General features: G+C 49.4%; 1 protein-coding gene across 2 annotated transcripts in view; it reads right to left on the minus strand.

Annotated features, from left to right (window-relative positions):
- Nucleotides 1-11621, minus strand: part of NLGN4X (neuroligin 4 X-linked) — a 391119-nt gene extending 379498 nt beyond the window's left edge. The window contains exons 1-3 of one of the 2 annotated variants that reach the window (XM_044937514.2): nt 11241-11621; nt 10672-10922; nt 10328-10443 (exon numbers count right to left, since the gene is read on the minus strand). The gene's annotated coding sequence lies outside the window, so the exon portion shown is untranslated. The remainder of the gene's footprint in view (nt 1-10327; nt 10444-10671; nt 10923-11240) is intronic. The other variant, XM_025275805.3, reaches the window with a different exon arrangement.
- Nucleotides 11622-13132: the final 1511 nt, after the last annotated feature.

Consider the following 13132-nt stretch of genomic DNA (forward strand, 5'->3'; position numbering starts at 1 on the left):
ATAGCTGGCTCACAACGGTGTATCCCTGAAGCTAACGCAACATTGCAAATCAACAAAACCCCAATAAAGTAAATAGATACACCTATACAGATAGCTGGATCACCACGGTGTATCCCTGAAGCTAACGCAACATTGTAAATCAACAAAACTCCAATAAAGTAAATAGATACACATATATGTATAGCTGGATCACTGTGGTGTACCCCTGAAGCTAACAGAATGTTGTAAATCAACAAAACTCCAATAAAATAAATCGATACACGTATATGTATAGCTGGATCACCATGGTGTACCCCTGAAGCTAACGCAACATTGTAAATCAACTACACTTGAATAAAATACATAGATACAGGTATATAAAAGACACCTCCTCCCGGGAAGGAAAGCTGCCACAAACCTAGACAGCAAGATGGAGGGGCAATAAGACAAACACGCTACCCTCCTACAAGTGCTACAGGCAGAGAAACAGAGACTCAATGCCGGTAACTATGAGAAATGCAAATCAAAGCCACAGGGAGATATCTCCTCAAAAGGGTGCAAAAGTGCCCGTCATCAAAAAAGTCTTGCAAACGGTAAACAGGAGTGGGAAGAAGGGAGCTCTCCCACACTGTTGGACGGAATGTGAATTCTTACAGGCCCGACAGTGAACAGGATGGAGGGTTCCTCAGAAAACTTAGAAAGAGAACCAGCATATGACCCAGCAATCCCACTCCTGGGCATATATTTAGAAAACACAAAAACTTTCAGTTCAAAAAGACACATGCACCACCCCTCCAAGCACAATGCTCACAGCAGCAGTATTTACAGTAGCCGAGATATGGACACAACCCAAGTGTCCATCAATTCACAGTAGCCGAGATACAGACACAACCCAAGTGTCCATCAATTCACAGTAGCCAAGATACAGACACAACCCAAGTGTCCATCAATTCACAGTAGCCAAGATACAGACACAACCCAAGTGTCCATCAATTCACAGTAGCCAAGATACAGACACAACCCAAGTGTCCATCAATTCACAGTAGCCGAGATACGGACACAACCCAAGTGTCCATCAATTCACAGTAGCCGAGATATGGACACAACCCAAGTGTCCATCAATTCACAGTAGCCAAGATACAGACACAACCCAAGTGTCCATCAATTCACAGTAGCCAAGATACAGACACAACCCAAGTGTCCATCAATTCACAGTAGCCAAGATACAGACACAACCCAAGTGTCCATCAATTTACAGTAGCCGAGATACAGAGACAACCCAAGTGTCCATCAATTCACAGTAGCCAAGATACAGACACAACCCAAGTGTCCATCAATTTACAGTAGCCAAGATACAGACACAACCCAAGTGTCCATCGATGGCTGAATGGGTAAAGAAGATGCAATGTACACACACACACACACACACAATGGATTACGACTCAGCCATAAAAAAAAAAAAAGAATGAAACAATGCCATTTGGAGCAACGTGGATGGACCTAGAGATGACCATGCCAAGCGAGGTAAGGGAGAAAGAGAAATGCAAATATCATGTCACTCACATGTGGAACGGAAAAAAGAAAGGGCACTAATGAACTTATCCGCAAAACAGACTCAAAGACATAGAAAACAAACAGATAACGCTGTGCCGTATACCTGAAACTTACACAACATTGTAAACCCACTATGAAACTGAAAGTGTGAGTCGCTCATTTGGGTCCAACTCTTTGCGACCCCATGGACGGAGGCTCCTCTGTCCATGGGATTCTCCAGGCAGGAATACTAGAGTAGGTTGCCGTTCCCTTCTCCAGGGGAATCTTCCTGGCCCAGGGATCAAACCAGGGTCTCCTGCATTGCAGGCGGATTCTTTACTATCTGAGCCACTCGTAAGCGGGTAAATCAACTATACTTCATTTTTTTTTTAAAGAGGGATAAGCTGCTGTTATAAAAGAGATAAGGATATACTGATCAGCACAGGGAACTGTGTTGCATAAAGTATAAACATACCGAATCTCTGTGTTGTCCATGGAAAACTACGAAAATTATGCAAATCAACCTAAATTTCTTTAAAAACGTGCTTATGCTTTCCCACCATCTAGCGCATTCACAGAGAATACTCATGCAGGAAAAAACCTGAAAGCTCTGCAGCTACCCAACCTCAGTGGGTTCTGGGCTCCTCACCCCCTAACCACCAGCTGCCCCACCCCTCCCAACCCAGCTGGTGGTTTCCGAGACCGCAGTTTGACACCGCAGGCTGGGCATTCAAACCTGGCGGACCGTCAAGGTAACCCAATCCATGTCCCCCGCTGTGACTATGAACCAAACACGGGAGATACTGACAAACTAGACCTGGAAAATGACACCATGTTCCACTCCCATCCCCGCTGTAAGAACACAAGCAAGGAGCTCTTTTCCGTGCTTTGCAAAAATAATCACGGCTGCAAGTGCACACCTCTCATCACTGCCAATCGCAGTTTCCATCCCCTTCATGCTTTTTTTTTTTTTAAAAGGATTCCAAAGCTTAAACAAGTTTGCTTTTTAACGTGAGAAAAATCGGAAGTGAAATTCCACATTTCAAAGGACTGCACTTGGCAGAATACAATTTCTTTCCCCCCATCATCGACCTCTGCAAAAAAAAAAAAAAAAAAAAGTCGTAATCAGCCAAACAAAAACAAAAGTGGTTAGCAAAGGGGAAAGGGGATGGGGTATATTGGGAGTTTCGGATTAACAGATACACACTAAAGTGAAAGTCAATCAGCCATGTCCAGCTCTTTGTGACCCCATGGACTGTATAGTCCATGGGATTCTCCAGGCCAGAATACTGCAGTGGGTAGCTTTTCCCTTCTCCAAGGGATCTTCCCAACCCAGGGACTGAACCCAGGTCTCCTGCATTGCAGGCGGATTCTTTGCCAGCTGAGCCACCAGGGAAGCCCAAGAATACTGGAGTGGGTAGCCTATCCCTTCTCCAGGGGATCTTCCTAACCCAGGGATTGAACCCAGGTCTCCCCCATTGTAGGCAGATTCTTTCCCAGCTGACCCACGAGGGAAGCCGCATAGATACACACTACTATATATAATATAGATAAACAACAAGGAGCTACTGAAAAGTGCAGGGAACTATACTCAATTATTTTGTAATTATCTGCAAAAGAAAAAATACATATATATAAATATATGTATGTAGGTATAACTGAATCACTTTGCTGTGAAACGCAACTTTGTAAACCAACCAGGAAAAGTGAAAAGTGAAAGTGTTAGTTGCTTCAGTTGTGTCTGATTCTTTGTGACCCCAGGGACTGTAGCCCACCAATTTCCTCTGTCCATGGGATTTTCCAGGCAAGAATACTAGAGTGGGTTGCCTTTTCCTTCTCCAGGGTATCTTCCCAACCCAGGGATTGAACCTAGGAATCCTGCACTGCAGGTAGATTCTTTACCATCCGAGCCACCAGGGAAGCCCCACAAATCAGCCATATTTCAATTTTTTTTTTAAAAGAGGAAGATGAGTCAGGACGGGGGCTGGGTGCTTACAGGAACCTACAGAGAGTCAAGTGCACAGAATTTCAGACCGGAATGCGGGTGGCCAGGGGGAAATGGCAGGTAACAAATCCATGGTTATCAAGTTTAGGTACAGTATTCTTGCCTGGAGAATCCATGGACAGAAGAGCCCGACAGACTATGCTCCATGAGGTTGCAAAGAGTTGGTTGGGACTTTTGCTTTCAAAGCAAGGTGACGATGTTCCAGACCTGCTGTGTAATATTGTAGCTAAAGCCCACAGGACTGTATGATACACTGAAACCCGAGCTGAAAGGGTACATCTGTTTTCCCATGTTCTTACCACAATGCCATAAGATAAAAAGGTCTTCCCTGGTGGCTCAGGCAGTAAAGAATCTGCCCCCAATGCAGACGACTTGGGTTCGAACCCTGGGTTGGGAAGATGTCCTGGAGAAGGGCATGGCAACCCACTCCAGTATTCTTGCCTGGAAAATCCCAGGGACAGAGGAGCCTGGCGGGCTATATACGGTCCATGGGGGTCACGAAGCGTCATACACAACTGAGCTACTAACATTTTCCTAAGATTAAAAAGATATGGCTGGGGTGCTGACCTCAAGACCAAATGATGACTTCATCACCCAATGGGATATCAGCCTCTGGAAACCAAAATGTTCACCAATATCGACATGTCAAACCAAGAAGTTCCAACTGTCAGCCTAAACGCTGTCATCTGTTCACGGGAGACCATTATACACAACGCACATTTTAAAGAAAACCACCAGAGCTCTGGTTCCTTGCCCTCATTTCTGAAGACCTGTAAAAGCACCTTGCTACTTCCTGAATACCATTCTGAAATAAGAGCTTCCCTGGTGGCTCAGACAGTAAAGAATCAGCCTGCAATGCAGGAGATCTGAGTTCAATCCCTGGGTCAGGAAGATTGCCCTGGAGAAGGAAATGGTAATCCACTCCAGTATTCTGGCCTGGAGAATTCCATGGACAGAGGAGCCTGGAGGTCACAAAGAGTCAGATACAGCTACGCAGAACACATCCTGAAATCAAGACTTGCCTGTTTGAGATGTCTTCCAATGAGGCCCTACGGGGTTTTCTCTTTCTCACACCTTTCTGAAGACACTTTTCTCTTTCTCTCCTGGAATCAATTCAATAATACCTCATCTTAACTGTATATTTTATGTTTGCTGAGGTTTTGTTTCTGTTCTATCAGGCATCCCTTCTGGGGAGCAGGGAGGGGAAGGTTGGACCAGATTCAGTTCACTTTAGTCGCTCAGTCATGTCCAACTCTTTGCGACCCCATGGACTGCAGCATGCCGGGCCTCCCTGTCCATCACCAACTCCCAGAGTTTACTCAAACTCATGTCCATCCATCCAGTCGGTGATGCCATCCAACCATCTCATCTCCTGTCGTCCCCTTCTCCTCCCGCCTTCAATCTCTCCCAGCATCAGGGTCTTTTCCAATGAGTCAGTTCTTCACATCAGGTGGCCAGAGTGTTGGAGTTTCAGCTTCAGCAGCAGTCCTTCCAATGAACATTCAGGACTGATTTAGAGACTCATTCTGGAAACTGATTGGCCCATTTCCACTGGCAGAGGGCGCTCCAGAGTCCTGCACACCGAGGGCAATTTCTCTCAACAGTGAATGTCTTAAGTTTGAAATCAGAGCCCCAAGTGGCCTGGATATATTCTCCACTCGGGCACCGATTTTACGAGCCTTTTATTTCATTTTTGTGTCATATGCCCACCGCAGACATAAATCCTTCTCACGGCCTAGATATTTGTTCACAGCCTATAAATTGCCAACTTCTTTCCTTGGGCTCAAAAATCACTGCGGACGTTGACTGCAGCCACGAAATTAAAAAATGCTTGTTCCTTGGAAGGAAATCTATGACAAACCTAGACGCCACATTAAAAGGCAGTCACTTTTCCAACAAAGGTCCATATAATCAAAGCTATGGTTTTTCCAGTAGACACATGTGGATGTGAGAGCTGGACCATAAGGAAGGCTGAGTGTCAAAGATTTGATGCTTTTGAGCTGTGGTGTTGGAGAAGATTCTTGAGAGTCCCTTGTCCCGCAAGATCAAACCAGTCAATCTTAAAGGAAATCAACTCTGAATACTCATTAGAAGGACTGATGCTGAAGCTCCAATCCTTTGGCCACCTGATGCAAAGAACTGACCCACTGGAAAAGACCCTGATGCTGGGAAAGATCGAAGGCGGGAGGAGAAGGGGGCGACAGAGGATGAGATGGTTGGATGGGATCACTGACTCGAGGGACATGATTTTGAACAAACTTGGGGAGATAGTGGAGGACAGGGAAGCCTACTGTGCTGCAGTCCATGGGGTCGCAAAGATTCGGGCACGACTTAGCAAATGAACAACAGCAACCACCACTTTTTCCCCTCTCTCCTTTATTCATTTGCACTAATCTGCCCCTCTCCAAGAAAATAAGAGGAAGGATTTCCCATCCTGCCATCCACTGAACAAAGAACAGAAGAGGCTTTGAAAGGCCAAATGTAGGTTGTTTAGAGAGAAAAAAAAAAATTACAAAACTGGAAAATATTCGTGCCATGAATGGCCCATGAATGGTTTACAGGCCACAACAGATGACCTAATTGCCTACAACCACGTGGGCTCAGTTTTGAGAGCCTCACTGTCTCCCCATCTCTGCACATAAGCGGAATATTTTATTTGAAACTGGTAGCTGACACGCTGAAGAAATCAGCTGTTGCTACGTTAGAAGGCATAGCCTGTCTCAGGAATTTTTTAAAGTCCTTAAGCAGATGATAAAGTGTCACTTCTGAAAAAAAAAAAAAAATACGGCATCCAGAATTTTTTTTTTTTAAATTGAGCAACTGATTTAAAGCTGAACATATTTCTCTCATTTGAAAATAAAGGCATGCTGTGAAGGATGGAGAATATTCAGAAAGAATACAGTCGTGGTCGATTTATTAAAAATCTGGTCCTTGCCCTTGACTTTCATATACCAAAAAAAAAAATCAACTGTCATCAAGTTTGGGATTTAAAATCTGTTTTCATCAGAGAAGCCTGTCTTCAGAGTGAGGGCATTTAAAGGACTTTAAATATTTTCACAGGGTCGCTTCATTTGAATCACATAAACTCTGTCAACAGGTTATACAGTAGACAATACCCAGGCTGTAACAAAGGTTGAGAATCTGGAGTACCAATTAAAACGGAAGACCGGTGAGGCCCCTGCCAGATTCCACGCACTTGAATATTTACTTTTGTGAGAACCGTCTCTGCGTCTTTGTTTTGTGGTCCAGGCATCAAAGCCCAATATTCTAAAGGGTTCTTACAGAGTTGCCTGCGTATTCTGAAAGCAACAAAATGTGTATAGACAGACAGGAAACACTCTTGTCTTTGTATGGAAACCAGAAGCTTTCCACAAATTACTGCAAAGAAAAAAATAAAAATGAAAAGGCCAAGTTCAAAAATAAAAGAAAAACACCCATATACTTGCTGTCGGTCTACATGCCAGGCCAAAGAAATAACTTGACAATTCTGCACATGTATCCACTTGTGAATTTCACAGGATCATACCTGCTTTATGCTTCTTATGGAACAATTCCTCACTTACGGAGCATGTTACCTATTCTTAAGACTGGGATAAAAAATTACCTGGATAGCTGGATTTAGGGCTAAATGTACATTCAGCATTCTTTTATTTGGGGAAAAAAAATACAAAAGAACATTAACAATTCTTCCACCAAAGAAAAACATTGTCAAAACGCCTTGCAAGCAGCATCAAAGCATGGCCTTGATGGCCGTTATTATGAAAAAGCAATGATCATTAACTCCCCGCTCGAAATCATACTGGTTTCCAAAAAATTTAACATGTCATTTTAATCCAGTGATTTAAAACTGATGAAGTAATTTTCCACTTGCTACATCCTGACCCTCATTTTTTTTTTTCTTCCACGTCAAAGAAAATACTCTTTAAAAATTGTCAATTACATTTCTTTGGGCAATAGAATACTGAGGTTCTCATTTTGGGGGAGAAAAATAATATTTGCAGAGGCCTCTGTGAGACGCTTCTGTTTTGAATATCGGGGCACGTTTCTAAAATTCAATTTTATTTTAAATCTGGACATAAAGGATAAATGCAACCATGTGCCATAAACGCCCGGCTTCCCACACACACACCTTGTGCCGCATTCAAACGCGGGGACCAACCCGGAGTATTTTCGAGATCGCTAGTAACCTCTTCCCAACGCGGATGGGAGGCCTGCAACCAGTCCCTACCCCACCCCCAATGTGCCCCCACACACATGCAGATTTCGGGGCCATCAAAACCATTTCCCCTGGCTCCGTCAGCCCCGAGGAAAAACGCTAAAGCATCTCCATTCAAATCACGGCGCTCTCCCAAGCAGCTGAGGTTGCTTTGTTCCGCCGGGAAGTCAGGTCTCGACACCTCGGTCGTTTCATTTCTAGCCGAAGGAGGTGCCCAGCAGACGGTGCCTGACGCCTGCGCTTCTGGTCTGGCCTGCAGAGACCTCCACGGACTGGAAATTCGGCCCCGTGAGGATCACTAAGTCTCCCCAAACTTTTTTCTTCCTTTTTCTCTCTCCGCCACCCCACCTCCTTCTGCGTCCTGTTCCTCAAATCAGGGGACAAGCCGGACTCAGGAAAGAAGCTAGGTCGGCACCACCTCGCATGGGGACACGGGGAAAATGGAACGCGCTCAGAAGGTGGGAACCGGGCCGGCCAGTGGATCCTTTCCAAAACTATAGGATATCACAGAAAGCTATTTCACCCCACTGACCAAAGAGAAGGAAAGAAAAAAGAAAAAGGCAAATCAAAATGAAAGTATCCACACCACCACCTTGTGGATCCTGCTCGCAAGGACAGCACCTGCTTACTTCGCTGCTCCCCCCCGCCCCCCGCCCCCGACACCCCTCACCCCAAATTTCTTAAGTTGGGTCCACCTGAAAGACGGGCTCGCCCAGGGACCCGCCCGCGCTCCGGGTTTCATACATTACGCGCGCAGCCGGGGCGCGCGCGAGATGCCAGCCTCAGCTCCAGGTTATGGGGTTGGGGGGGTCCACCCCCACCCCGGACCCACGAGACGCTGCCTGCTGCCCCCCTCCCCCACGCCAGCCCCAAAATAGCAACCTGGTGGCTCCAGAAATAAAGTAAAAAAAAAAAAATTTTTTTTTAAAGAGGCCCACACCTGCTGGTCGGTTCCGAGGAATGAGTCCGAAGCCGAGGAAACCCGCAGCCAAAAAAAAAAAAAATCAAACCCCGCTGAGAAAAGGGGTGGCGGGAGAGATGCAGAGGTCGTCGTCCGAGCGCCCCTCGTCCTCCCGGCCGGACGTCCGTTCCCAGGGTGGTCCCCCGGCCGGGCTCCCGGTGGGAGGGGGTGGTCGGGGTGGTGGTGGGGGGGACTCCGGGACCCCGCCGATGGAGGAAGATCGGGTGAAGTGTGTGTGTGTGAGAGAGAGGCGCCGGAATGGTGCGCCCGGGCCCGGGGCTGCGCGGGGTACCCGCGTCCGGATCTGGAGGTGCAACACCACCCCCCCACCCCCGCAACCCCGGAAGGCCGCCCGGGAGGATCGGAGGGGAGAAGGCGAGCCTCCCGGGTTCTCGGCGGGAGGAAAACAGCCGGGGGGTCCAGGTCGGGGAGAGGGGGAAGAGAGAGGGGCGCGTCTGGGAGACGGAAGGATGCGTGCGCGCCGGGAGGCGGCGGCGGGCGTCCTGGGGAGCCGGAGGGGGGCAGGCAACTGTCGTGCCTGGGGGCTGCGGGGGGTGGTGGTTTGCAGCCGGGGAACCTCAGCCTCTCCTCCTTTCTCGAGCTCGCGACCCCTCCGCACCGTCTGCAGCCGAGCGGCGCACACCGCCCCCCCCCCGCCCCCCCACCATCAACACCTCCTCAGCCCCGGTCCCCACCCCGCGCGCCCGCAGGTCCGGCCACGCAGGCCCGGGGGGCAGCCCGCCGCCGCCGCCGCCTTGGGGAGGGGGCTGCCTTTTGCCAGGCTCTCCCAGCCCCTCACCCACCTCCGGGTACCCCCCCTCCCCGCCGCCCCATCTCCAGCCACCCCACCCCCCCACCCCGCCCAGGCGGCGGGTCTTGGCCACCAGTTCCGCCCGCTGGAGGTGGCGGCGTAACCAGGCCGAGGCGCGCGGGAATGCCTTGGGGGGGGGGGGGTGGCTGTTGCGGGGTGGGGTGGGGGGTACGGGGAGGTGGTCGGGACGAAATCGGATTGAAAGCGTGGGGAGGGGAGGGCGGGAGGAGAACCGCCGGCTTTTAGGTCGCGGTGGGGGGCGCTTCTGTGGACCCCAGTCTGTGGGGGTGGTCCTCAGATCCCACAGACTCCCCAGACCCCCAGCCCCCACCTGGGACGAAAGGGCTGGCCCGCCGCGCGCCCGGCGGTGGTGGTGGTGCTGATGGGGGGCGGGGGAGTGGGCTGTGCTCTAGAGAATCGGGGTCCTCCAAGGGGCTCGGATGGGGTCCGTCCGCACCCCCCACCCGAGACCCCGGCCCGGAGCGCCCCGCGCGGGTGCCCGCCGCTAAAGCAACTTTTGTGGTTCCTGGGGCCAAGCGGGCAGCCTTGGGGACCGTGCCGCGCGCGGGAGCCGCGTGCCCCTCGCACAGGTCCAGGCCAGACCCCCCCAACCCAGCTCCCCGAAGCAGTGAGACCAGCTCCCCCCGCCACCAGCCGCCCCCGACTCGCTTCCCCTCAACACTCTCCACCTCGCGCCGCTGGCTTTTTCTCCCAGCCCACACGCACGGGAAGAAGAAGATTGAGGGGTGCAGGTAGCCCGCCCCCCTCTTCCCCCACCCCCACCCCCCCCCCCCAGCTTGGCAGAAACCGCGCGGAGCTAACCATCAATCCGTCTTCACCCCGGGGTCTCCAGCGCGCCCCGGGTCGCTGCCCAGCAAACCCCAGCCCGGTCCTAATCAGTCACGTGCGTTATTCAGTGCATCACACAAGCCCGTCATCTGCTCTCAAGGCCAGCAGAGGAACGAAGGGAGGAAAAAAAAAAGGAAAATCGGTTAATGCAAACCCAGCCAAGCCTGGTTTTTTTTTTCCCCCCTCTCCCTGGTTAACCCCCCCAAAAAAATAAATAAATAAAATAAAATGCACCCCAGGAGGTAGCAGCTGACAGTTTTCCTTAAAGAAGAAGGAGGGAGGCAAAAAAAAAAAAAAAAAAGGCCGTGGCTGCTCACAGTTTCCATTAAGTCCTCCAGGCTGCCTCACCAGTCCCGCTTTGCAGAGAGCTAGCGCTTCGGTCTTTCTCTCCCTGTACTGCAGATATTTTTTTTTTTTCTCCCCCTTCCTCTCTCGGCCACACTCTTCTCTGTTTATTTGTATGTAACACAGCGCTACTTTGTAAACAGCAAACACGGCCCCGGCGCCGTTCAAACAGCAGACTGCAGCCAAAAGGCTTCCAACCCCACGGTGGTATATCGCGATTTTTCTAAGTCAAAAGAAAAATAATAATAATAATATAACGTTTGTGTCGAGATGTGCACGGAGCTGGCAGACGACATGCATGTCCACACTCCCACCCACACCTAAGAAATGGAGCGACAGATCAAAGTCCTATTCAAATTTTCAAAATGAGGGGAAAAATAATTTTAAAAAAATATCGGATGAAGTGAAGCGCAAACGTTAGCAATCAGGCTTATTAGCATCTTTTTTCTGGGAAGCACACACGAGTCCAATCGTTAAAAAAAGGGGGGGTTGCTTTAAATGAAAAATAACCCAGAGACGTATATCCTAAAACGGCACCTACCTCAGCCGTGGAGAAGCCGCATCGGTTCTGAGTGTTCCTGTTAGGCATCCAGATTTTTCCAGGGAACCCTGACCGATGCTTATGATTCAGGAGGATGTGTATAAGTGCAGCCGCCTGGGGTTCTGTCGAATCCCAACCAGATTTGCACACCGTCCCCCACCCCCAACCCACGTCCCCAAAGGAATGCGAGGACCACCGACCCCGGCCTTTGGCAGGAAAATTCGGTGTTTGTGGCGTAAATAGTCTGACGGGGAGGAAGAAACGGGGACGCAGGCGGAGCTCGAAGGGCAACGTGAGGTCTGAATAAGCGCTCTGTACGGAGAGACAGAGACCAGGGCTGCAAGAAAGAGAGAGAGATTGAAGCGAAAGGTCCTGATGGCTCCCAGCTCGCCCTCTGCTATTGGACCAAACTGAATGAAATTTACAAAGCCAGCAGCCAATAGATCTCCGCAGTCGGCCCCGTCACTACAGAAACCACATCCGCAGCTACAAAGCGCTTGCAAAGAGCAGCTAATCCCAGTGCAAACCAGCTGGAACGGAGAGATTCCCCGGGTGTGCCGGGGGTGGTGGAACAGGTGAGCCGCGTCTCCCAGGGCCCCCAGTGCCCGAAGCGCGGGGGTTGGGTGGGGGGGAGGTGAGAGCTTCTTGCGCTCCTAGGGCACCCTTCGGAGATAGCAAACGTGCCCCTGTATTTGCAAACAGCTTTAACCCTTTCCTACCGGGCTAGGCGAGAGCGAGAGCGCTAGCGGTGGTAGCGATTCCCTGGGCGTCAGGCAGACAAAAGTGCTACTGTTTCCTGACTGATGGTAATGGGAAGCGATGAGACACTGATACATAGATGAACATATAGATACATATACACGGTCACAGACAGATACACATAGTCACAGATACAGAGACCAACACATGGATACATACACATAGTCACAGACAGAGATATACATCAACACATAGATACATACCCATAGATAGGTAGCTAGATACAAAGATGGACGGGCAGACAGACTGACAAGTATGTTATCACTTCTGCTTGGTACTGGGAAGCAGTGACATGTAGATTAATTCATAGATAGATCCCTGGGTAGGCAAACAGACTGACGAAACCTGTTACTGTTTCTGGATGATGTTGGGTTTGTCTTTGTCTCTTTCTCTTTAGTCGCTAAGTTGTGTCAGACTCTTGCGACCCCGTGGAGTGTAGCCCGCCAAGCTCCTCTGTCCATGGGATTCTCCAGGCAAGAATACTGGAGTGGTTTGCCATTCCCTTCTCCCGGGGAGCTTCCCGATCCAGGGATCGAACCCCGGTCTCCTATTCTTTATCTACGGAGCTGCTGGGAAACAATGACATGTAGATAGAAGCGTAGATAGATAATACATAGAAGGATGGATGGAAAGATGGAAGGTTGGATAGATGGATGGATTGATGCATGGACAGAAAGATAGATAGATACCCATATACATACAGTGATACACAGATGGATACATAGATAGCTATCTGTATCCATCTGTATAACAAAATGAGCATGAAGACCCGTAAAGGACAGAACCTCTTTTCTGTCCAGGTGATGGGCTAATATTAATCCCTTTTGGGGTTTATTTCTTATACGTAAGAATGTATGGTTCTGATTAATAAAGTACTGAAGACATTGGTGGCGTCTGTCGTGTACTTCGAAACGTTGCTCTTCACTTTTGCAATCTAGGAGTTCATCTTTTCCACCCAACTACACGCTTGTTGATAGGACCTGGTTTTCATCGCTGGGTTGAGGTGAGTTGGCTGTCCACTGGGTGATATCTGAGGCTTACTGCCCACAAAGTGGAGAAGGCCGTAGAGTGTTGTGGCAAGCTGCACACAGATTCCCAAACTCGATTCCTTGGGTTCCAGTGGCCTGTGACCT

The sequence above is a fragment of the Bubalus bubalis genome, chromosome X (genome assembly GCF_019923935.1).
Source record: "Bubalus bubalis isolate 160015118507 breed Murrah chromosome X, NDDB_SH_1, whole genome shotgun sequence".
Lineage (NCBI taxonomy): Eukaryota > Metazoa > Chordata > Mammalia > Artiodactyla > Bovidae > Bubalus > Bubalus bubalis.